Source organism: Glycine max, chromosome 1 (assembly GCF_000004515.6).
Source record: "Glycine max cultivar Williams 82 chromosome 1, Glycine_max_v4.0, whole genome shotgun sequence".
NCBI classification, from domain to species: Eukaryota; Viridiplantae; Streptophyta; class Magnoliopsida; order Fabales; family Fabaceae; genus Glycine; species Glycine max.
In genome coordinates, this window is record NC_016088.4 from 50,003,142 (window position 1) to 50,018,545 (window position 15,404).

Here is a 15,404-nt window from a genome sequence, read left to right on the forward strand (position 1 = left end):
TATATATATAATCATTGTGTCCTATAAAATAATCATGGCGTCCCTGATTCGATTGAGCTCTCCGGTGACATCATTCATTTCATTTGTTCTTTCTGCCATTCCATAGAACAAGCAAGTCCAATTCTAAAAAGTGAAACTAAACACATCTCGACACTTGGATTAAGATTCCAATGGTTTTCTTTCAACCTTGTTGCTTCATCACTTGGAATAAGTCGTGGATCCAAAATCTACAAAGTATTATTAGGAAATGAAATTACAACAAAATTATGAATATTTTGACCATCTTCAAAGATTTCAGGTCTTCTTCTTATAAGCATTTACAACATAAGAGTCTCAAAGATGTACACATCTCCATAAGTTGACACCTCAGAATCCATTCCATACTCTAAAATAAATACAAAAACTATCATTAGTGATACACGATACTAATAAATAACACTTAACACATAAAAATGAGAATTCAAAGAAACACTAATGATTCAAAACATAAAAGCATAGGAGTGTAACATTCCATTTTTCGTGAATTAAATTAAAAAGGTTTTTCATTTAAAATAAATAGAATTAAAAAAATGATGAGACTTTTGTAATTAAATAAATAAGGAAAAATAGTTGTATTAAAATAATGATCTAAAGAAAAAAAAATTGATTTATTCATTTGATAGAAAATAAAATAGTATTCATTTTTATAATATAATAAAAATAAATAAATAGAATAAATAATAGGTTATGAGTATCCTAACTATAAATACGGATATCTTAGGTCAGTTTTTTTGAGACTGACTATATCCTCTAAGCCTCTTCTCGCTCTCACTTTTGTTTTCCCTTAAACCTGTCCTAGAAAAACAATGATCTCGGATTCATTCACTGTTGGATCATCGTTAAATTTAAGCACCCGGTTTGCAACTCAATTCTGAGCATTCTCACCGTTGGGAATTACAAAAAAATGTTGAAGCTGAGAGAAATACCCTTCGCATCGTAGCCTTTCCTTTTCCCGTAGAAACCCAAAATTGTCTTGGTAAAACTACGATCCCGAATTCGTTAACCGTTGGATTGTTGTAAAATTTTGATATGTGGCTCATGATTCATTTACGCACGAATTCACCGTTGGAATTTGAAAAATAATGTCTTTGAAGGGACAAAAATGCATCGCACATAGGACCATAAAATGGAGGCTTCAATCCCTTCTCCTTTTCTGTAATACTTGGAAACTCTAACAGAACAATCAGAGAAAAAGCTTAAAGAATCACATGAAATTGCTAGAGATGCCGCTATCACCATTGAAATATGTAACATCCCATTTTTTCGTAAATAAATTTAAAAAGCTTTTTAGTAATAAATAAATAAATAAATAAATATAGAGCAAATAATAGGCTGAGTACCCTAGGTATAAATAGTTATGTTAAGTCAGCTGCCTCCTTTTGGCCTCATTTTCGTTTTTCCCCTTCTCTCAAAACCCTTTCTTTTTCCCGCAGCCCACCAAACAAGTCTCATAAAAATGACAATCTCGAACCCGTTCACCGTTGGATCGTCGTGAAATTTGAGTATCATGTTCGCAACACAATTCCGAGCATTCTCACCGTTGGGAATTTCGATATCAGGTCTTAAATGAGAGAAAAACCCTTCGCATTGTAGCCTTTTTCTTTCCCGCAGAAACCCAGAGCTGTCTTGGTAAAACTACGATCCCGGTTTCGTTAACCGTTGGATTATTGTTAAATTTGGATATGTTGTTCGAAATTCAATTCCGCACGCTTCCACCGTTGGGATTTGCGAGACAATATTCGTGTAGGGAGAAAAAGGAATCGTATGAAGACAGTACAAGTGGAGGTTTCAATCTCTTCTCCGTCTCTCTGACGTTTGGGAATTCTATCGGAGCAGTCGGATGAATAATTGAAAGAATTTCCGGGAACCGCTAGAGATGTTGCTATCACTGACTGAAGACACGTGAGCCCGCTTAGAGGTAAGGGATGAGTTATTCACAGTTGGGGATTAGTGAGAACATGTGTAGGGATCCTTAGAGGATTAAATTGGGATTTTATTTTGGGATGTTTGTTAAATTGCAATTTTTCCTTTATGATTATAAATAAAATATTGATGTCCTGATGAAAATTGCTTGATAAATTGTGCTCTTGATATTTGTATATTTGGACCTATGATTTGGATATAATTGTGTAATATTATTTGAGGGGTTTTAGTCCTCATGTTGTGATAGTCTTTTATATAAATTGTTATATTGAGGATATGAAATGATAATTCAAATTGTGAGTATGTGATGAATTGTAGAATAACATGTTGCTTTGAGATTATAATATTGTTATTGAGATTGAGTATAAGTGTAAAGTTGAACATGTGTTAATTTGTGAGATACGTGTAAACATGTGATGGTGGATTGTGACACTATGAGATGTGAAATTGTGAATGAGTTCTAGTTGTGGATAAGTGTGTAGTTAACACTTGATGTGAAATTACTTGTGTTGTAAGCCATGAATTGTACAATATCCGACCAGCGTTATCTTGAGAAAAGCGTTGATGCGCAGTGTTAAAGAGAAAATGTAGGTTTCCTATTTAGGAACCAGTGTTAAATCGTAGCGCAATTGTGTTGAACGTGTTTAAAACACGAGTGTAAGGTCGTAAGTATTGTATAATTCATGAGCAGTGTCTGCATGTAAAAAAAAAATTATTTTAGGGGTTGGACCTGAATCAGGAGGGAGAGGCCCTGACGGACTCTTCGGAGTGTAGGCCTTGGGGGTCACCGGGTTTGAGTGCTCCTTTAAGCCTATGCTGATCTCATATGGTTGGAGCATTCTCGCAAAACATCGTGACCCTGACTGGTCTCCCTATGATCTTACTTAGTGAGAGTGACCTGACAAACCCATTGTGTGGTGTGTCTTGTTATGTACTCCTAAGCGCCCCAGGGTGGTTTTTCACTGACATGGTACCACATTGCATATAGAATTGAGTCTTAGCATAACTATTGCATATGCTTGCTAATTGATGTGTTATTATATCTTGATCCAAGTGTGGGATTCTTGTGTAATGTGATTGATAATTGAAAAGTGAATTTTGAATGACGAAGTGGTGAAGTTACGTGAGCTATGTTTAAGCAAGTGGTATCTCATTTATATAATATGTATATTTAATTGTCTTGTTTCTCTATTAGCTAGGAATGTGATAACTCACTCCCTGTGTGTTGTTGTGTTTGGATCCTGTGATGATCTTGAACTTGTGTTCGGGGGAGCAGATGAATAGGTGGATGACTATGAAGAACCTCATGCTAGAGGACACGGGAACACCACGCTCTGATAGGATGTGACATTAGGATATAGGTTCTATATTAATTGTATGAGACTTATATGACTTTCTTTGAGTCGAGATGACTTTATTATTTATTTGGACAAGTTTGAATATGATGTAAAAGAAAGTGAATGTGAGCCTTTTACCCATTTGAAAAGCTTGTATTTAAAAATGTTTTAAAAATACTTTTAATTAATATTTGAATTTTTATTCCTTTATTAATATATATGTGAGGGGTAGAGGGTGTCACATTTAGTGGTATCAGAGCAGGTCGAACCTTTCGGCCAGTGTGTTATGTGCTTACCATATTCTGGTGTGCACTGTGTGTGGTTACTTATGAGTACTTTTGTTGAGCATGCTTGAATTTTTGTTTGTATTTTCTCCTACATGATTAAATAAGACTTAATAATAATGCTTGTATGTGCCTTGCATCCTTAATGTCTGTTATACCATAAATCCACTGTTGAGTCATGAGTTATGAGACTGGCCATCTCTATAATTTGTGAAGTGCGGTTCGACATTATGGTAAGCCGTTAGGTGATGCAAGAAGCCTTGATACTGATGGATAATGCTTTAATGAGCCCTTATCTTCTTGCTTGTATGTTGTTAATAAACTTATTTCTATCTTGATGTGTGGATTAGTGTTGTGAAAACCTTTTGAACCATATATATGTCTTGGATGAGTATGTCTTTCTTGATGTGTAAACGCATGACTACTTAACTCACTTTATTTTGTGTGTAGTCGTGAATGTAGTAGTTGAAGTTTGTGATTGTTTAATACATCCTTATTAACTATTAAATTCTTACTTCTTATATGTACGTTGTATACTTATTATAAGAACCTTATAATTCTGGGTATGTTAGTAGTATGGTGTTTTGCCTTAATTGCATAGATAGTATGATTGTTCGTGATTTCTTGTTCTTTGCAATGTTGATACTCTATAGTTCGAGGACTCGTATCGAGATATATTTTATATAGAATACTCTTTTGACCATACCTTTTTATTCTAGTGTAAACTATTCTTTGTGTTGCGTACTTAAGTCGAGTAATTCGATTTCACTTGCAAGCTTGAGTATAATTCATTGTTTGTGTTATGAGCCTACATCAAATAATTGGATTATTGATGTTTCTGTCACGATCAAGTGATAGTTGATATCTCCATATGTGCGTACACTGTGATTATGTTTTCGTTTCTAGAATTCATTTGGAGTATCTACTGTTGATTCTAGATGAGTGATCCTTCTTGATTTAAAATTATTGTCTCCTAATCAATCGAGTGTTCATCTTATTATTGGCTGCTCATCTTCCAATCATGTCTAGTTAAACTGCTTGATAATCTTTCTTGTTGTTACTTCTAATACAAATAAAGAGAGACTTCGCCTTTGACAATCATGTTAAGATGTTTTGAGAGGAAATACTTGAGTAGACATGATCATTGTTACCTATAGACGAAAGTCAAACTTAGTAAGACATGTACCTGTGTTCCTTGAGGATATGCTTAGTTACCACCTAAGTGCAAGATTGAGAATCTTATAAGTGTAGTACCCATAGAAACTTGTAACCGTAGTTTGTGGGAAATATCTAGTGTAGAGTTGTTGGAGAACATAGTCTAGTTGGAAAAGTTATGAAGTATAATTAAGAGGTTTAATGTGGAACCTTAAGAAGAGAGTAAGGTAGTTAGTAAGACATTAATTGTTAAGCATAGAAGGATTCAAGAGTGAGTGTTCTTGCGTAAGGTAGGTGACCTAAAAGATTATTGATGATAGTTGTATGATTAGCAAGATAAATATTAGTTCTTTTTACCTTAATATAGAAAAAGTTTGTTGATGCTTTAAGAAATACCTTAGTACCTATTGTGACCTCTATGTGTACCTGGTCATGTCATAATATGATTGATGTCTATGTGTGTTTGTGGAATGCGTGATAGGATCTCTCACCCTGAGTTAGCTCTTGTTGTGGTTTTGATGATTAGTGTTTAGTATGTTTCCAGTTAAGTTGAATTATGATGTGCAATTATAAGGTTGTTATAGACCCTTGGACATCATGTTCCGAGCTAAGAGTTTTGTTATGCATTTTAGTTAGATGAAGATGACCCTTAAAGTATGCTACGTCTAGGTGAAAGATAACTACAAATCCTTCTTGGGCAGAAGTTGTTTTGAGATGAGAGGAAACCTAAGATTAAGATGAAATGCTCTTAACTAGTAGTCGAACCAAAAGGTTATTTTAGGACTCATTGGATTAACCTTAATGCTTGCTGGAGATGACTTAAGTAAGTTTAAGTTTTTGAGTGAGATCCTTGTAAGGAGTAAGCCATAAGTTCATAGAGAAGTCGACCATTGTAAATTGTTGAGTGCTATCTTAGTCGCGTAGGTCCTTATTGGAGTAGTAAAATATTTGAAATAATTTTTAAGTTTAGAGGAGTGCTTGTAGGAGGACAAATAGTGATCAATGTTTCTTGACAACTTAAGACTTATGAAAAGATTTATCCTATATGTGAGTTAGAATAGGTAACCATGGGGTTCACCATAATATTTTGGGAGACATTACCGTTAGTTGATACATTGTGAGGATCTTTGGAGCTGAATCCGAGATAAAAGAGATGTGTAAAATTCTCAAGAATCTTGTTGTGAGTTTAGTTTTAAATGTTAGAACTAGCTTAGTAGTTAGAGTTTGAATAGGAAACCGATGATATGACTAGTGTCCTAGTTATAGAGTTAGATATCGTAAACAACAGTTGAAATCTCAACTTCAAGTGCAAAGTTATAGGGTGACATGATGAGCATAAATGTGTGAAGATTACCTCAAGGTGAACAAACTTACAGAAGTAGGGAGTAATCTGTATTGCTTATCTAATTAGCACCCAGTTAGTATCAAGTAGGCAACCTTAGAGTTGAATCGTTACCATTCTTGAACCTAAGTGAGAGTTATGAGTCAAGTATACGAAAGTGAGAAAGATCATGTTGAAGGAAGAGGCTTAGACTCAAGGGTAGGCAAATCATGTATTCTCGATAGTCATCGTGAACTAGGATTGGTAGAGTGTGAGAGTCTCGAAACTCATTATCTTTCTTGAACCGTCCGATGTTCGAAAAAGAGTCGACCATGTGATCAGTCACGTCTCCTTGTATTTGTTTGTTCTTTTCAATTTGTCATTAGTGTCTCCTATGATATTATTCTACTCCAAATAGTATGTCATTCACATTCTATTATAGTTGAGATGTCACTCTCGTGAGAAGACTTACTTATGTAATACTATCATTGAGTAAATGAGGATCACCGGATTTAATAGTTAAGTGCAGAGGAGTCTTGTGATCAGAGTAACAGAAAAAGAGTTTCAACTAGACACACATCTTGATATTGAGAATCATATGCGTGATATCTTTTTCTCGATCTTTCGGCAAGTTTCGGGGACGAAACTTCTTTTAAGAGGGGTGGAATTGTAACATCCCATTTTTTCGTAAATAAATTTAAAAAGCTTTTTAGTAATAAATAAATAAATAAATAAATATAGAGCAAATAATAGGCTGAGTACCCTAGGTATAAATAGTTATGTTAAGTCAGCTGCCTCCTTTTGGCCTCATTTTCGTTTTTCCCCTTCTCTCAAAACCCTTTCTTTTTCCCGCAGCCCACCAAACAAGTCTCAGAAAAATGACAATCTCGAACCCGTTCACCGTTGGATCGTCGTGAAATTTGAGTATCATGTTCGCAACACAATTCCGAGCATTCTCACCGTTGGGAATTTCGATATCAGGTCTTAAATGAGAGAAAAACCCTTCGCATTGTAGCCTTTTTCTTTCCCGCAGAAACCCAGAGCTGTCTTGGTAAAACTACGATCCCGGTTTCGTTAACCGTTGGATTATTGTTAAATTTGGATATGTTGTTCGAAATTCAATTCCGCACGCTTCCACCGTTGGGATTTGCGAGACAATATTCGTGTAGGGAGAAAAAGGAATCGTATGAAGACAGTACAAGTGGAGGTTTCAATCTCTTCTCCGTCTCTCTGACGTTTGGGAATTCTATCGGAGCAGTCGGATGAATAATTGAAAGAATTTCCGGGAACCGCTAGAGATGTTGCTATCACTGACTGAAGACACGTGAGCCCGCTTAGAGGTAAGGGATGAGTTATTCACAGTTGGGGATTAGTGAGAACATGTGTAGGGATCCTTAGAGGATTAAATTGGGATTTTATTTTGGGATGTTTGTTAAATTGCAATTTTTCCTTTATGATTATAAATAAAATATTGATGTCCTGATGAAAATTGCTTGATAAATTGTGCTCTTGATATTTGTATATTTGGACCTATGATTTGGATATAATTGTGTAATATTAATTGAGGGGTTTTAGTCCTCATGTTGTGATAGTCTTTTATATAAATTGTTATATTGAGGATATGAAATGATAATTCAAATTGTGAGTATGTGATGAATTGTAGAATAACATGTTGCTTTGAGATTATAATATTGTTATTGAGATTGAGTATAAGTGTAAAGTTGAACATGTGTTAATTTGTGAGATACGTGTAAACATGTGATGGTGGATTGTGACACTATGAGATGTGAAATTGTGAATGAGTTCTAGTTGTGGATAAGTGTGTAGTTAACACTTGATGTGAAATTACTTGTGTTGTAAGCCATGAATTGTACAATATCCGACCAGCGTTATCTTGAGAAAAGCGTTGATGCGCAGTGTTAAAGAGAAAATGTAGGTTTCCTATTTAGGAACCAGTGTTAAATCGTAGCGCAATTGTGTTGAACGTGTTTAAAACACGAGTGTAAGGTCGTAAGTATTGTATAATTCATGAGCAGTGTCTGCATGTAAAAAAAAAATTATTTTAGGGGTTGGACCTGAATCAGGAGGGAGAGGCCCTGACGGACTCTTCGGAGTGTAGGCCTTGGGGGTCACCGAGTTTGAGTGCTCCTTTAAGCCTATGCTGATCTCATATGGTTGGAGCATTCTCGCAAAACATCGTGACCCTGACTGGTCTCCCTATGATCTTACTTAGTGAGAGTGACCTGACAAACCCATTGTGTGGTGTGTCTTGTTATGTACTCCTAAGCGCCCCAGGGTGGTTTTTCACTGACATGGTACCACATTGCATATAGAATTGAGTCTTAGCATAACTATTGCATATGCTTGCTAATTGATGTGTTATTATATCTTGATCGAAGTGTGGGATTCTTGTGTAATGTGATTGATAATTGAAAAGTGAATTTTGAATGACGAAGTGGTGAAGTTACGTGAGCTATGTTTAAGCAAGTGGTATCTCATTTATATAATATGTATATTTAATTGTCTTGTTTCTCTATTAGTTAGGAATGTGATAACTCACTCCCTGTGTGTTGTTGTGTTTGGATCCTGTGATGATCTTGAACTTGTGTTCGGGGGAGCAGATGAATAGGTGGATGACTATGAAGAACCTCATGCTAGAGGACACGGGAACACCACGCTCTGATAGGATGTGACATTAGGATATAGGTTCTATATTAATTATATGAGACTTATATGACTTTCTTTGAGTCGAGATGACTTTATTATTTATTTGGACAAGTTTGAATATGATGTAGAAGAAAGTGAACGTGAGCCTTTTACCCATTTGAAAAGCTTGTATTTAAAAATGTTTTAAAAATACTTTTAATTAATATTTGAATTTTTATTCCTTTATTAATATATATGTGAGGGGTAGAGGGTGTCACAAAATACACACGAGAGCCCGCTTAGGGATGCGTTTATCGCAATTGGGGTTAGAATGAACATGAGTAGGGATCCTTAGAGGATTAAATTGAGATTTATTTTGGGATGTTTATTGAATTATAATTTTTCCTTTAAGATTATAAATACAATATTGTTATGTTTTATGTACCAATTGATGTTCTTATGAGAATTGATTGATAAATTTGAGTGTTCTTGATGTTTTTATGTTTTGACCTATGGTTTTTTATATAATTGTGTGAAATTATTTAAGAGGTTTTACTCCCCATGTTGTGATAAATCTTTTGTATGGATTGTTATATTAAAATTATGAAATTGTGATTCAAATCATGAGTATGTGATAAATTGAACCTGTGATTAAAGGTAAAATACATGTGTATTGAGTTGTGAGTTATGAATTGTGCAATCACACAATTGTAAGATTCTTTAAGGGCGACGAGTTAATGCTAAGACCCTTTAAGGGCGACGAGTATTGTGATGAGATCCACTGTGGGAACCCGACGAGTTATAATGATTTTTAAAATAATTGAGTAGTTGTGTGTATTGCATAGTTCATAGGTAAAATGTATATGATTTATGAGGTGTGATAACGTGTTAAATTGAGATTATACCATTGTGATTGAGATCGAGTGTATGTTGATAAATTGAGTATGTATGTGATTGAGATGTTGTGTGCATTGAGTTATGAACTATGAACTGTACAATCGCACGACTATAAGACACTTTAAGGGCGACGAGTTAATACTAAGACCCTTTAAGGGTGACAAGTTAATGCCAAGACCCTTTAAGGGCGACGAGTTAATGCTAAAACCCTTTAAGGACGACGAATTAATGCTAAGACCCTTAAAGGGCGACGAGTTAAAACTATTTTAAAAATAATTGATGAGTCGTGTGTTTTGTACAGTTCATAGATAAAGTCTGTGTGCAAAAATGTTTTCTGGGTTGGACCTGAATTAGGAGGGAGAGACCCTGACGGACTCTTCAGAGTGTAGGCCTTGGGGGTAAATACACCCGGTTTGAGTGTTTCTTTAAGCCTATGTTGATCCCATATGATTGGAGCATCCTCGCATAACAATGTGACATTGACTGGTCTCCCTATGATTTTACCTAGTGAGAGTGACCTGACTTACTAGTGTGTGGTTTGTCTTGTCATGTACTCCTAGACGTCTGACGAGATTTTTCACTGACATGGTATCACATTGCATATAGGATTGAGTCTTAGAGTAAATGTTGCAAATGCTTGTGTATTGATCGATATTGATTGACTTGGTGATATTGTGTTTTGATCCTTGAGTACATGAATATTGCGAAAATGAATGAGATGTGTTGTGATGTGATGTTGGACGAAAAAATGGTGAAATTACGTGAGCTATATTTAAGTAAGTTTTATTTTGTTTATATGATATTTACACCTATATGTTATCTTGTTTCTCTCCATTAGTTAGGAATGTGATAACTCACTCTCCGTGTGTGTTATTTGTGTTTGGATCCTTTGATGATCTTGAATTTTGTGTTCGGGAGAACAGATGACTAGATGAATTACTTTAAGGAACATTGTGTTGAAAGACATTGAGACACAATGCTCTGATAGAATATGATATTGGGGTATAGGTTTTTATATTAATTGTACGGAGTCTTAGATGACTTTGTTTGAGCCGAGATGACTTTATTATTTATTTGGACAAGTTTGAATATGATATAAAAGAAAGTGAATGTAAGTCTTTTATCCTGTTAAAAGGATTTTTTTTAAAATGTGTTTTAAATTTTTTTTAATTAATTATGATTTTCTTTTTTTTATTAGTACATATACGTATGGTATGGGATAGAGGATGTCACATGGAGGAGCATAGCCAAGAGTCCCTTTTATTCCAATTGTACTTGTTTGCTTAAAAGTGGTCCCATTAATGGTTGAGAGAAGTCTTGGTATGCCAAAATCACTCACATGAGAAATCATGTCATCATCAAGAAAGACATTTATTGGCTTCAAATCACAATGAACGATCGATTGCTCACATTCATGATGAAGATAATGTATTGCATAAGCAATATCAATCATGATATTTAATCTTTGATCAAGATTCAATGTTCTCGGTTGCTCTGCATTTAGTGTGCTAGGACGCAGCCATTGCTCTAAGCTTCCATTTCTCAAGTACTAAAAAAATTAGAGCTTTAAATTCTTGACCTTTTTAATCTGAGATGGAACAACATGTCAAAATCTAAACCAGATTTCGATGTTTGATATTTTTATGTGCATTACATTCAGTAATAAAACTCTTGTGAGCTCGTGTTTTTTTGAAGGTTCAAGACCTTTATGGCAACAACTTCATCTTCGAACTCAAGAGTTCCTTTGTAGACAGAGCTGAAACTTTCAGACCCTATCAAGTTTGTGGATGAGAAGCCATCAGTACCATTGTGTAGGCTTTGGTATAAAAGTTGTGCCAACTGGTGGTCAACTATTGGTGATTCCAAAGATGGTTTCTTACTTCTTTTTCTCATCCAATAGATAGTTAGAATAAAGGATAGTATAAGAACAAAAGCAACCACGCTGACTATCACTGCTATCAACCTGAACTTTTGGTCTTTTGCAAGTTTCTTACCTTTGACAGGGCATGGTGGTAGATGCAGTTTTGAAATTCCTCCACAAAGCTTACTATTTCCATTCAGCACTAACCCACTTGCATTTCGAAAGACACCTTCAGTTGGCACATCACCATCCAACTTGTTAAAAGATACGTTGAAATATTGTAAGATTGAAACTTTTTGCAAAACATTAGGAATTGATCAAGACAAGTTGTTTCGTGAGAGGTCTAAATGTTGAAGCCCTTTGGGTGATGCTAAAGAGGATGGTATCAGTTCCAAACTTTGACATGAGAGGAAGTAGGAACAGAGAAGATTAAAGGTGTATTTACTTTACAATAAATATAAATCCTGATCAAGACAAGTTGTTTCGTGAGAGGTCTAAATGTTGAAGCCCTTTGGGTGATGCTAAAGAGGATGGTATCAGTTCCAAACTTTGACATGAGAGGAAATAGGAACAGAGAAGATTAAAGGTGTATTTACTATACAATAAATATAAATCCTGAACCCATCAACATTAATGTATATTGTGTGGGGTATATGATGCATATGATAATTTGAGAATTACAAGGGCGAAATATAACGAAAAGCAACTAGAATCTTACACAATATGATCAATGTAAAGGAAAAAAGGTTGTACATGTAAAAGTCTGGACTGGTTGCATGTGGTTGGAGCCACCTAAACAAACCTGATGATGAAAAAAATACATGTTGAACCATATTAAATTCTTTTCTAGAAAATCTAATTGTATAGTTTTTATATGCCTTTTTCCGATTTCTTAATGTTGTTTTTCTGAAATAAATCACACTCATGTTGGAAGCTAGTTAGACATTTACCAGTAAAAAATACAGACTTTAGCAACAACAAGAAGACACTTACAGGAAGCATTAAGTAAACTTTGAATAAATGGAGAGCCAGTCAAGCCATTCCCTTGCACCCATTATATTGTGAAAGTTGCTTGAATAAATTACTCATTTAGATGGTTTTGGATTACTTCAACTCGTAATAGGTCCTATTCCACATAGGGGTATTCCACTTAATATATAAGTATACTGAAACTTTCTGGCATACTAGGAAGTAGTCAAGTAGGAAACCAGCATAGGAGACCTGACACCACACTTTAACCCAAAACCTTAAGGCTCAGGTTTATGGGTCTTCTCCTCACTTATATGGTGTTCAACCTTTTCATTTTTACCCGATGTGGGACTTCACCTCACACTTGTAACCCAACAGGACGTATTCCGATAAACATTGTTTATCTTTATCCTTAGTTTGTCAATAATGGTTGTGATTAAACATATCCATATGTCAACCAATAATACTTACTAATTTGAATATTTCATATGGATGTTTTTTAATTATGGATTTCATGTCTCAGAAACCAAAGTTATTCCCTGCTATTTAGCCCCTTAGTATTAAAGACAAGTTTATGGATCCCCAATAAATTAAAACAAAATTCGGTACTGTGATTATGGATTTACAAGCATTTTGATGTTCTGCACTAAAATTTGGAAAATCAAGGGAAATAAGAGTAAAGGAAGTATAACAAGTCCAGTACTTAGATGAAGTATTACAACAAAGTATATGATAAATGTTACATGAAGGATGAATTGATGCATTCATATGAGCAGATAACTCGGAGTCAAATAGTTAAACAATACATCATACTGCAAAGCACATCAGTTCCTGAAATAGCCGTGGGATTTTGATCTCAGCTTTCCCCTTTATTCCAATTGTACTCATTTGCTTATAAGTGGTACAGTTAATGATTGAGACCTCAGAAAAGTGTTGCGATGTCAAAATCACTCATGTGAGAAGTCGTGTCATGATTAAGAAGGACATTGTTGGCTTTCAATCAATATGAATGATCAATTTCTCACATTCATTATGAAGATAGTGTAATGCAGTCATGCAGATGCAGCATTTAATCTATGATCAAGGCTAAATGTCCTCGTATGCTCTGCAGTTAGTGTCATTCCTCGCATAATATTTAATCTTTGATCAACACTCTATGCTTATTGTATGTCATTGTGATCTCTTTATTCTCATTAACGTTTGGAACTATGTTTCAAGTTTCAACTGACTTACAAGGCTACTACATCAGTTTTGGCTGACAGGAGGCAATAGATTTGATGATGAATATGGAGTTTTGGTATGCAGAGGCAGAAAGCCAGACAGAAGGTTCACAAATGCAAAGCATAGCAAAATATGGTGGCTTCAATCACCCCAAGTACCAAAAAGTGATCTTTCTGATACTGCAAGAAAGAGGCTTCTTTATCAATGTCAATGTAAAGTGGTACTGGTACGTGGGGTTTTCAAGATGGACTTTCAAAGGTAATCTTGTAATGTTGAATAACTTCAATAAGAATGGAATTGAAACTATGTATTATCCTGTGCAGCTTTAATGTAGTTAAGGCATCTAATCGTTGACACTTAATATAAGCTTAAGTTCTTGAACAAGAAAATTCCATCTTTTGATAACCTGACAATGACAAGCTTTTCATTCAGGACTCAAGAAATTTACATTGATCATAATCAAAGGGTACACTTGATAAACTAAATTGTGATCTTCATTGCATTATTACTAAATCAGTAAATCTATTTCTATGTTACAGTCTGGAAAGGAAAACCTTGGACAGGAACAGCACACGGTTTTGACGAATGAATTAATCAAGCTCTGGAGAAGAAATGCTTAAATTAATCTCTGGAGAAGACTGTTTCTATATTCTCATGGGAAGAGAGAATTGAAGAACAAGTTAGTGGCAAATCCCCCGTTTGATCCTCATGGTCATCTTTTGTTAAGAATTGTAGAAACACTTTTACAGCTTCTTAAATACAGATATCTAAACCCTCCTCAAACATTTCTGAATGTTACCAAAAGTTCAATAGGGCAAGGTTAGTTTTCTTGTAATGCATTTCACTAATTATTCTAACTGGAGAAGACACACTAAATCCTTTTGATTTTAGTTTTATCTGCCTCATTTACATTCCTGCCTACCCCCAAAAGACTAAAAAGTCCGGTTATATTCAGTTTCAAACCAAAAGGGGAAAAAAAAGGTTAATAGAAAAGTAAAAGAGAAGTATCCAAATTGTTGAGGGCCAAAAGTTTGTCATTATTCAAGTTGAGATTTTTTGCATACATTCAGTGGTAATGTGGTTTCTTTCTGTTTCTGTAGGGAGTATAGTTCAGAGTTCTAGGAAATTTAGCCTTCAGCATACTCTCTAGAATAGGAGATAAATTGTTGGAGGATTCTTTAAGCAATCCTAATTCACCTGTGGCAATAAATTTCTCTCCTGGGATAAATCTCTCTCAAAGCTGGGAAAGAAGAACATTTTTGTCTTCATTTCCTGATCACTTGTGTCTTTTTTTTAAAAAAAAAGGTTTGACACTTTTTCTTGTTGAGTCCTTTAATTAATTTTTTATTACTTTTTTTTTTTGTAGTTTAGGTCTTTCTTTGAATATGGCTCTAAATAGTGTGTTATAATTTATGTGAATTATAATGCAAGAGTGTGAGAAAGTGGATATATTGGAGGATTTAATCTTAAGAAACCTAAACCTATATGTCCCAAAATAATTTGACACTTCAAACTCATTATTCTCTTACATAAATATTCTTTTATTTTTTTCTCATAAATTAAAGTAAACACATGTCACCTCTAAAACCCAAGCAAGTACAAGTTCAAAGTTTTTTTTTTTTTGAAGTCAGATGCAATTTTGTTAAGGCAATGAGCCAACAGAAGAGATTACATCAGACTAAATATAAGATAACACTTGGTGAGGCACATCCTCAATCCAAAAGTGTTCTTGAAAATCAAATGCTAAAGTT

The 15,404-nt window shown here is 34.7% G+C and overlaps 1 pseudogene; it reads right to left on the minus strand.

Moving 5' to 3' along the window:
• Positions 1-227: 227 nt before the first annotated feature.
• Positions 228-13,320, minus strand: LOC113002413 (probable LRR receptor-like serine/threonine-protein kinase At3g47570; annotated as a pseudogene).
• Positions 13,321-15,404: the final 2,084 nt, after the last annotated feature.